Source organism: Colobus angolensis, unplaced genomic scaffold (assembly GCF_000951035.1).
Source record: "Colobus angolensis palliatus isolate OR3802 unplaced genomic scaffold, Cang.pa_1.0 Scaffold1, whole genome shotgun sequence".
In the NCBI taxonomy this organism is placed as follows: domain Eukaryota; kingdom Metazoa; phylum Chordata; class Mammalia; order Primates; family Cercopithecidae; genus Colobus; species Colobus angolensis.
The window spans coordinates 14,531,088-14,541,369 of NW_012110918.1; the positions used below are offsets into that span (position 1 = coordinate 14,531,088).

Genomic DNA, 10,282 nt, shown 5'->3' on the forward strand with positions numbered 1-10,282 from the left:
GCGGCCCCTCCCCGCCGCGCTCCGCCCCCAACTTCTCATTCACACTTTCCCCCCACCCCCCTCCCTTCTAAGAAGGCCAATTTCTGGCAGAGGCGGGGGCGCCGCTTCGGGAGCGCGGGCAGTTCTAGGAGGCCGACCGGGAGAGCCTCCCGGTTCCCCGTCCCCTTTTCTTGGACCCTGCGGGGACACCCCCTCGCCGCCACCCGGGCCTCCCCGAGTGCCCGATTGCGGGTCCAGGCGGCCCAGGCCAGCCAAAAGGGAAGTGGGTTTACCCCACAGCCAGGCCACGGGGCTGGGGGCAGACCCGGGAGCCGGAGGTTGGAGACGTGCGACAGTCACCTGCGAGCAGGTCCCAGAGGGGAGACCCAGGGTTGCAGGGGACGCCCCTGCGTGGCAGCTTCCCAGCCTTGGCCCACTGCCAGGTTCTTTGCCAACCCTGACGCGAGTGTGGAGCCCCCCTCCCCTCCCATATAAAACGCTTTCATGCACTGGGGTCTGCAAACCGACTTGGTCCGATGTGGGTTGGGCCAGGTGCTCCCGGCGGGGCTGGAGAGCTCGAGGGGGAACGATGGCCCCAACCTACGGCCCGCGTCCGCCAGAGGGCGCCCTGGGGTCTCCTAGGGGAGTGCAGTTTGGTGCTGCGCGCCCCAGGCCCTGGAATAGGCCCTCCAGGGGTCTGCGGGAATGGCTGTCTCCGGAGCTGGAAAGGTGGCCGAGAACGGGGAATTCACACCCCAGGCTGGGGTCAGACCTGGGAATAAAATTCTAGCAGGAGAAAATTTCCGGAAAGCAGTTTTCAGGGGTTCAGCCTACTGCCAGATGGCCCACACCCCCGGGATGCGCCCCCACCCCCTGGGATGTGCCTCCCTGCCTCTCTTGGGGTGGGGGGAGGACTGGCGGGGAGGGGGTAGAGGGGAGGAGAGGAGGTGATGGAGGTGAAAGATTGGTTTGCTATTGGTCACGTCGGCACTGATGTAGATAGTTTGGGCTTGGAGACCTGGGGCCAGCCTTATGAAGGATGGCAAGTTTTGTCATCTTGTCCCCAAATGGGCTGTGTGGTGCTGGAGACACCCGAGAGCTGCCTTAGTGGCAGTTAGATCCTCACCTCTCGGGATGCAGAGGCTGTGGGCCTGGGACCCTGTGCTCTTCCCAGATACCAGGATAGTGAGGCGCTGAAAGGCAAGGAAGAGACTGCCGCCAGGGACTGGGAGCTTGGGATTCCAGAACCTAGAGCTGGTCCTTTCGCGGGTCCCGGAATTGATAGGTGCGCACTGCCTTTGCTACAGTATCCTCAGTCAGTGCCATCACCTCTCTCCAGCATGTGCTGGGGACTCAATGATATTTGGACAAGACACACAGTTTATCTGGGATTCTGTTTTGCCATCTGTAAGATTGGAGCCAGAACCTTTTCCTTCCCTTTGGCAGGCTGAGGCCAGAGGATCACTTGAACATAGGCATCCAAGACCAGCCTGGGCAGCAAAGTGAGCACCCACATCTCTGCAAAAAATAGAAAAAAAAATTAGCCAGGAGTGGTGGCCTGTGCCATAGTCCCAGCTACTTGGGAAGCTGAGATGGAAGGATTGTTTTAGTCAGGGAGGTCGAGGCTGAAGTGAGCCATGATCGTGCCACTGCACTTTAGTCTGGGCAACAGAGTGAGACCCTATTTAAAAAAAATAAAATAAAAAAAAAGGGCCAGGCGCCATGGCTCATGCCTGTAATCCCAGCACTTTGGGAGGCTGAGGCGGGTGGATCATGAGGTCAGGAGATCAAGACCATCCTGGCCAACATGGTAAAACTTCGTCTCTACTAAAAATACAAAAATTAGCTGGGTATGGTGGCGCATGCTTGTAATCCCAGCTATTTGAGAGACTGAGGCAGGAGAATCGCTTGAACAAGGGAGTCAGAGGTTGCTGTGAGCCGAGATTGCACCATTGCACTCCAGCCTGGCGACAGAGCTCTGTCTCAAAAAAAAAAAAAAAAAAAGGGAAGAAAGAAAAAGAACCTTTTCCCATAAGAGATTTGAAATTTAAAAACATAAAAAAGATTCTGCACATCAAAGCATGATAGAAATAGAAGTAACCCAGTTCAACTCTCCCTCCAGACTATTAGGAGAGCAGAGGAGGAAACTGGTTTATTCAATGCATTTCACAAATATTGAGCTCCATGCACCAGGCACTGGGCTGGGCATTGATCTATAATGATAAGTAGGACCTGGTCTTTGCCCTCACAATGCTTGCAGGGTAATGAAATGGATTCTCCTTCTCTCTGTAATCAGTTCATTCTTTTTCTCATCCATTCAGTGTTACGTGGCTGCATGACCATACACTTCTGGGCAGAGCCCAGTGGAAGACAAGAAAGACTCAAGGAATAGCCCTTGAGGTAATGGATGAGAAAGTGCTTTGTAAATTACAATGCTCTGACACAAGTCAAGTTCATTCATCCATTCCATAAACCCTTACTGAGAGCCTGCTTTTGCCAGGCACAGGGCAAAGGGCTGGAAGACAGAAGTGCTGGGTGAATCCTGCAGGGGGAGATGGCTGAGGCATGGACATGGGGCCCCTAGGTGATGAGTATGGTGGGAGGTACGGGGCTCCCTGCCTACTGACTCAGGAGATCGAACTGTTGTTCCGGCTCTATCACCCAGTAGTTGTGTGACTTTAGGCAATCTGCCTTGCCAGCTGTGCCTTGGTTTCCTTGTTTGTAAAATGGTTGGAGAGTAGTACCTACCTTATTGAGTTGTCTGAAGCTCCCACATGCAAAATGCTTAGAGTGGTGCCTTGCACATAGCACGTGGTGCTCAATGCATGTTAACTGTCATGACTTTGAAAGCACTGGGGAGGCTTCGAGGAGAGGGAGGAGTGAGCTGAGCTGCTGCAGCTTGGGTTCATATGGTTGGCTATGGATGTAAGCTGCCTTGTTTTGGGGAACCGTACAGCTCCCATGGAAGATACATTCCAAAAAGCTGCTTGTCTTTTTTTTTTTTTTTTTTTTTTGAGACGGAGTCTCGCTCTGTCGCCCGCGCTGGAGTGCAGTGGCCGGATCTCAGCTCACTGCAAGCTCCGCCTCCCGGGTTTACGCCATTCTCCTGCCTCAGCCTCCCGAGTAGCTGGGACTACAGGCGCCTGCCACTTTGCCCGGCTAGTTTTTTGTATTTTTTTAGTAGAGACCGGGTTTCACCGTGTTAGCCAGGATGGTCTCGATCTCCTGACCTCGTGATCCGCCTGTCTCGGCCTCCCAAAGTGCTGGGATTACAGGCTTGAGCCACCGTGCCCGGCCCCTTTTTTTTTTTTTTTTTGAGACAGAGTCCCACTCTATCACTCAGGCTGGAGTGCAGTGGTGCCATCTGGGCTCACTGCAACCTCTGCCTTCCGGGTTCAAGTGATTCTCTTGCCTCAGCCTCTGGAGTACCTGGAATTACAGGCGTGTGCCACCATACCTGGCTAATTTTTTTGTATTTTTAGTAGAGAAGTGGTTTTGCTATGTTGGCCAGGCTGGTCTCAAACTCCTGACCTCAGGTGATCCTCCCGCCTTGGCCTCCCAAAGTGTTGGGATTACAGGCGTGAGTCACCATGCCTGGCCTTTCCTTTGGCATTCTAATCTCTCCCATGGTTTCCCATCGCTTTCTGGATGAATCCAGACTCCTCGGTGCAGTGTGCGTCCCACGCTGCCCTGTGTCAGTTTCATCGGCCGCCACTGCCTCAGCGGCTGGGGCCTCATGCTCCAGCTCCATGGAGCTCCAAGCTGTCCAGGAGGTACTACCGTCCTCAGTCCTGGGTTTCTGTACATTTGCTTCCCTGTCTGGGGACAGGGAGGGAACTACCTTCCATACCTTGGCTGATTTCTACTTTTCCTTTAAAATTTGGCAGATAGGTTGGCAGATAGGCTGGGCACCGTGGCATGTGCCAGTAATCCCAGCACTTTGGGAGGCTGAGGTGGGAGGACTGCTTGAGCTCAGGAGTTTGAGACCAACTTGGGCGACATAGTGGAGACTCCATCTCTACAAAAAAATTTAAAAATTAGCTGGACGTGGTGGTGCACGCCTGTGGTCCCAGCTACTTGGGAGGCTGAGGTGGGAGGATCCCTTGAGCCCAGCAGGTAGAGCCTGCAGTGAGCTGTGATTGTGCTGTGGCATTCCAGCCTGGAAGACAGAGTGAGACCCTGTCTCAAAAAAAAAGGCAGACACTCTAAACTTCCAGGTAGCTCTTTTTGCATTAACCAAAATGTTCTGACTAGATCTCCAGCGAGGATGTTGGGGAAACAGACTATATTTGATTTTTTTTCTTTTTAAGACTGGAATCTGGTACGTAGAAAGAATCTTTAAGTCAAGGATGATGTTGACTTCTTCTTTCCCTTGTTTTCAGAGACAACCTGCTTTCTTCTAGAGTAGTTTTTGGTTTTCCCTGCAGGGCTCAGGAGCTATACAGACGGGGTAGGGGGTGTGAGTGCTAGGAAGCCCCATCCATGAGATTACGAGGCCTGTTAATCCGAAGACAAAGGGAATGAAGACAAAAACGTTTCTGGAAATGTGGGCAGAGACACCTGGGCCTTTACAGGGCACACTCCAGAGCTGTTTCCAGGCAGGGACCCCAGCAGAGAGAAGCCAGAGCTGGGACGCAGGCTTGCTTGCTCTTATATTCCCTCCGCTGGGGGGGTCGAGGGGAGATCGGGCCCCTCTGCTCTGCCCTCCTGATTTCCCGTCTAAGGGATTTAGGAGACTCTCGCCTTTTCCTAATCTCTCCCTTTGCAGAATTTCTGCGAAGTCACAATCCCATTTCCAGGCAAAGGTGCTTGGTCATAAAGATAATAAAGATATTCATTCATGATGGAGGGGAAGTACACAGTGGTTTCAGCCGCCTGTAGGGCTCCACTTACTCATGGTGTGTGACAGATGCGGAACCCTTCCCCAAATCTCATGGATGGGAAGGAACCCTGGCGCCACGGGGTGGTCGCGGGAAGCCGTGGCATGGCTTGGTGAACACAGGCTTGCCAGCCCGGGGGCGGATGCTGAGGTTGCCATTGTTGGTGGCTGCATCTGCAGCTAGATGGGTCAGGACGCCGGCCTCAGACCACAGCGTTGCTAAATGCCAAACCCAAGGTCTCCCTGTCTTGAACGCTGCTGGGCACTCCACAGCACAAGGAGGCAGCCCGGGCTGTACTGCCCAGGGCCTGCCTTTGGCTGTGCGCCTTCTGCCTGTGAGCTAGCCTGCCCGACCTGGGGATACACGGTGGGGAAATCAACCAGCTTCCCTCCCTTCTAGAGCTTCAGGTCCGGCACTGGTGTCTAGAGGCAAGGGGAGGAGGGAGGGAGGCCTCTTCCTTTCTGCCCCCCTTTCTCTTGGCCAATTTGGAGGAGATGGTGGGGGACCTGTCTCTCATCTGACCTCCTGGAAGCCCTGCCTGCTGCTCCAGCGTGGCTCTCCCAGGGCTGAGGCCTGGAACCTAGGGCTGGGCTACCTGGAGTGCTCAGCTCTGCCGCACCCCAGCCCACCTCGGCTGCAGCCCTGGCTTTTTTCTTACCCACTGGGATGGCCCGTGGGAACTAACCTTGCAGCCTGCAGGACTGTGGCCCAGATGACCTTTCCGGAGCAGGGGAAGAGTGCACAGGTCTCAGACCAGGTTGACCCTGAGCCCTCTCTTTCCTGCTTCCGATAGGGGCAGGCCAAGGGAGGCAGGGACAATGGCATTCCTGTTTGCAGGCCTTTGTTCCCGCCAGGAGGGGCCCCGGAGCTAATAAAAAGGTTTGTGGCTCCGATGTCTAAGAGGCAGTGGAGGAGTTCTTTCAAGCCTGACATTCCAAGCCCAGCCGGCCTCTGGCATTTCCCAGAAAAACTTCGAGGAGGGGAGGGGAAAGAAAACACTTGAGGGGCCCACCCACCTACCCACCGGCCGCCTTCTCGGATTCCTCGTTCCCTCTGGGGATTGGGCTGGGCCTGAGTGCCAGGACCCCTGCCCTGGGGGGCCCATTCCTCCACCCACAGAGGGGCCCCGGGGAGCGTTGAGAGGGTGAAAGTGGGTAAGGGGGGTGACTATCTAGGAGGGCGCAGAGAGGATGAAATGTCGGGGACACAGCGAGAAGGGGAGGAAAGTTTCTTCCCACTTTGTCAAAGAGGAATCCACATCTGCTACAAGTTTGGAGTTGGAGGGTGGGGAGTGAGGAGTTAGCTCCTAGCCAATATCTCCTCTGACCCCAAACCGACAAATGCTGCTCTGTCCGAGGCTGGGGTGGGAAGAGTTTCTATTTGCCCTGAAGCAGCTGCGGGAACAGACATCAGGGCAGCAGGGCAGTTCTGGGAAGTGAAGCTGTGGTGAACCATCTGGGCGGCAATGCAGAGGAGGCAGTGCCCAGGAGGGGGAGAGCTCCGGAGGGGTGAGGAGGCCAGGCTGTCTCCGGGAGACGTGCCTCTTGGGATGTCCTGGGCCCAGGCGCCCTTGGAGCGGCAGGAGCTGGTGGAGGAGCAGGTGAGTGCAGCTGTCCGGCTCGCCCTGCAGTACTCCAGTTGGGCTGGCTGCTGGAGCCAGGTGGGCACAGTCGGGTGCCCTGACTCTCATGGGGCTCTGGGACAGGTGTTCCTCAGGACCATGGTGTGCCTGCAGCCTCTGGTCAACCTCCTGCAGCCCAGACGCAGGCTTCTTCTGAGCCCCTCACCCTCTGGGAAGTCCCTGCCTCCTCTGCAGTGTGAAGCACACCTGGTGTGCACTTTGCCATGTACTGATTCTTGGGCAAGTTCAAATAGAAAATGATAGGCCAGGCCCAGTGGCTCACGCCTGTAATCCCAGCACTTTGGGAGGCCAAGGCTAGTGGATCACCTGAGGTCAGGAATTCAAGACCAGCCTGGCCAACATGGTGAAACCCTGTCTCTACTAAAAATACAAAATTAGCTGGGCACAGTGGCACATGCCTGTAATCCTAGCCCCTCAGGAGGCTGAGGTGGGAGAATCACTTAAAACTGGGAGGTGGAGATTTACAGTGAGCTGAGATTGTGCCATTGCACTCCAGCCTGGGCGACAAGAGCGAAACTCCATCTCAAAAAAAAAAAAAGAAAAAAGTAAAAGACAAAGAAAAAAGAAAATAATATCCTCTCTCTGGCTCCCAAGATCCTGAACCAACTTCGAAGGCAGAGAAGTGGGCTAGAAGGAGTGGGGCTGGAGCCTCCACCAAGGACAAGGAGGTGAGACTTTAAGGCGTCTAAGGTGAAAATGGGGCAGCTATCCCCACATGTTCCTTCCTCCCTCCCCCTTGCCCGCACTGTACTTACTGGGCCTTAGGTTGGTGTTGTTCAGAGTTTCTTAACCTGGAGTACAAGAACTGCTCCTTCCCAGGTTTCATACTCCCCCAGCAGCCACTCCCCCGATAATTGCAAACAAAATGCTGGCAGAGGGTCAGGCCCCTGGGGGCTGCAGGACCTGCCTGGAGTCACTTCTTGTCCCTGCAACACTTGTTTTTCGTTTGAGACAGTCTTGCGCTGTCTCCCAGGCTAGAGTGCAGGGGCGCAATCTTGGCTCATTGCAACCTCCACCTCCTGGGTTCAAGCGATTCTCCTGCCTCAGCCTCCCAAGTAGCTGGGACTACAGGTGCCTGCCACCATCCCGGGCTAATTTTTGTATCTTTTAGTAGAGACGGGGTTTCACCATATTGGCCAGGCTGGTCTCGAACTCCTGACCTTGTGATCCGCCAGCCTCAGCCTCCCAAAGTGCTGGGATTACAGGCATGAGCCACCACCCCTGGCCTCAAGTAGATATTTACTGAGCACCTACTGTGTGTCAAGGATTGAGTTAGGTGCCAGAAATTTATCAGTCTGGGATCTCATGGAGCTTAGATGTTTTTCTAGAAGGACAAGATTCTTCCAGAATTATATCGGGATTGATTAATTTTGACTGTGCTGCGTACTATGAAGAAGTCCCAGAGCTACGTGAGCCTATTACGAGGAGACCTAATCTACTGGGGGGACAACCAAGGGGGATTCTCTGTAGGCTGATGGGAAGCTGAGGTCTAGCAAGGTCCCTGTCTGGTGCGAGGTCTCCCAGCCAGATGATGGCAGAGCTCAGGCTGGTGCCAGGCTTTCCCCACACACAGGCTCCTCTGGCCTCCCTCCAGGCCACTCGGTGTCATACACAGGGGAGGGGAGGATGGAGAGCTGGTAGAGACAGGGAGGGCCTGCTGGGGGGACAGGCATGCCCCTGGTGCCAAGTGCCCGGGCCTCTGCTACCCACTGTCTTTTCCCTTCACTTCTACTTCACTCTCCCTCTCACCCCCCAAAGGCCTTAGCCCCCTGCTTCCAGCTCAAGCTGAGGTGTCTGTGAGCTGAACTAAGAAGACCCCACTTTGCCAGGAGGAGTGCCTCACGCCTGTAATCTCAGCACTTTGAAAGGCCGAGGCAGGTGGATCACCTGAGGTCAGGAGTTTAAGACCAGCCTGGCCAACATGGCGAGACCTCTTCTCTACTAAAAATACAAAAATTAGCCGGGAGTGGTGGTGCGCACCTGTAGTCCCAGCTACTCAGGAGGCTGAGGGGGGAGAATCTCTTGAATTGGGGAGGCAGAAGCTGCAGTGAGCCGAGATTGCGCCACTGCATTCCAGCCTGGGGGACAGAGTGAGACTCCGTCTCCAAAAAAAAAAAAAGAAGAGAGAAAAGAACCCACTTCATTCTACCTGTGGGAGGTGGTTCAGGCATTTGTGAAACTTTGCAAATGGAAAACATAGCTTGTGAATACGTAAGACAGCTCCATAGGTCAGCATTCAAAAGGTGCAATCAGGCGAGCCAGAGTCTTCCCCTCCTATTCCCTGGCTTCCTGTGCCACTTGGGGTATTTTTCTTCTTCTTCTCTCTCTCTTTTTTTTTTTTACAGACCAGAAGATGCAGGCTACTCTGGGCACAATGCCTGTGAATTAGCCCTGCTCCACAATAAGCAGCCAAAAAAAAAAAAAAAAAAGATGCAGAGTGGTGGCATGTGCACGGCTGAATGCAGTCTGTAGACGCAGTGGCTGTGTGGCCTACACAGAATTAAAACAATGTTTGAGACAACATGAAAAAAATCTGGAAAGTTCACATCTACATTTGAATCTGGAGATTCCTTGGAAAAACAGGACACTCTGGTAGCAGTGGACCATGTTCTAGCACATTCCCATTGGCCCTTCAGGCAGGGCATGGACTCCCCAGGTCAGCACAGGCCCACCCTCCAGGGTGACTGCCCTCCCCTTCCCTTCCTTCCCTGCCAGGGTCTGCAGGCGTTGAGGCAGCAACTCAGCCTGACCTCTGCCTCTCCCAAGCTAAAGGGCAAGGAAGGTTATGGACTTTGGGGGATTTATTTTGAGTCTCTTTCCTAAATTCCAGGATACTGGAAATAAATCAAGCCTGGCCAGGAGAAGGAGTCCAGATCTTCCTGTCCCACTGGCCCTTCCCCCTTGGACCTCATCTTAAGTAGGCATGCTTGGCCTCTTCCTCTACTTCACTGTGGGGGCTGGGCAGGGAGAAGCTGCGGGATGGGGGACCCTGGGATTCCCTGGGATATCACTGGATTCCTCATGCTGTGGGCTGCTGGATCTCGAGGCCTGCAGCTCCTTGCTCAGGTGGCGCTGGCGACCCGCCATGCCACAAAAGACTGAGATTCCCCTGAAACTGAGAGCTGCTTTTATCTCTCACCGGTGACAGAGAAACAAACCAGGATGCTCTGCCCAAAAGGCATTTCCAGAAATCTGGGCTCTGGCTTCTTGTTGATCAAATGCCAGAACGTCCTGGGCTTCTTTGTGGCAAGGGAGCCATTGAGCAATGGGTGTTTTGTTTTGCAGATGACAAGATTTTCAACACTGAAAAGTTTAAATGATGAATGGAAGAGCTTTGACCGGCTCCCACCCCTGCACAGGGAGGTTGCTGATTCGAGCTTCTGTGTTTGTCAAATTTGTTCCTTACAACTTTCGGCTGTTTTGCACTTTCCCTCAGCTCCAACAGGCTCAGGCCCCCAGTCCCAGAAATCCTCATCTCTTCCCATTTTAGGGCCATACAGGTCTAGCAGAGCCCATGCCGGGTACATGGCTACAGCTGTGGAGAAAGCTGTTTTTTGTTGTTTCTTTTTTTAAGTACAGGATCTCAGGCTGGGTGCGGTGGCTCATGCCTGTAATCCCAGCACTTTGGGAGGCCAAGATGGGTGGATTGCTTGAGCTTCGGAGTTCAAGACCAGCCTGGGCAACATGGCAAAACTCTGTCTCTAGAAAAAATACAAAAATTAGCCTGGCATGGTGATGCACACCTGTAGTCCCAGCTACTTGGAAGGCAGAGGTGGGAGGA

General features: G+C 54.1%; 1 long non-coding RNA gene across 1 annotated transcript; it reads left to right on the forward strand.

The window, feature by feature from the left end:
* The first annotated feature begins 95 nt into the window (after window positions 1–95).
* On the forward strand, window positions 96–4,831 carry LOC105521386. The gene is made up of 4 exons (XR_001003269.1): window positions 96–422; window positions 1,426–1,481; window positions 2,301–2,379; window positions 4,407–4,831. It is a non-coding gene; the product is annotated as an uncharacterized LOC105521386 (long non-coding RNA).
* The last annotated feature ends 5,451 nt before the right edge of the window (window positions 4,832–10,282 follow it).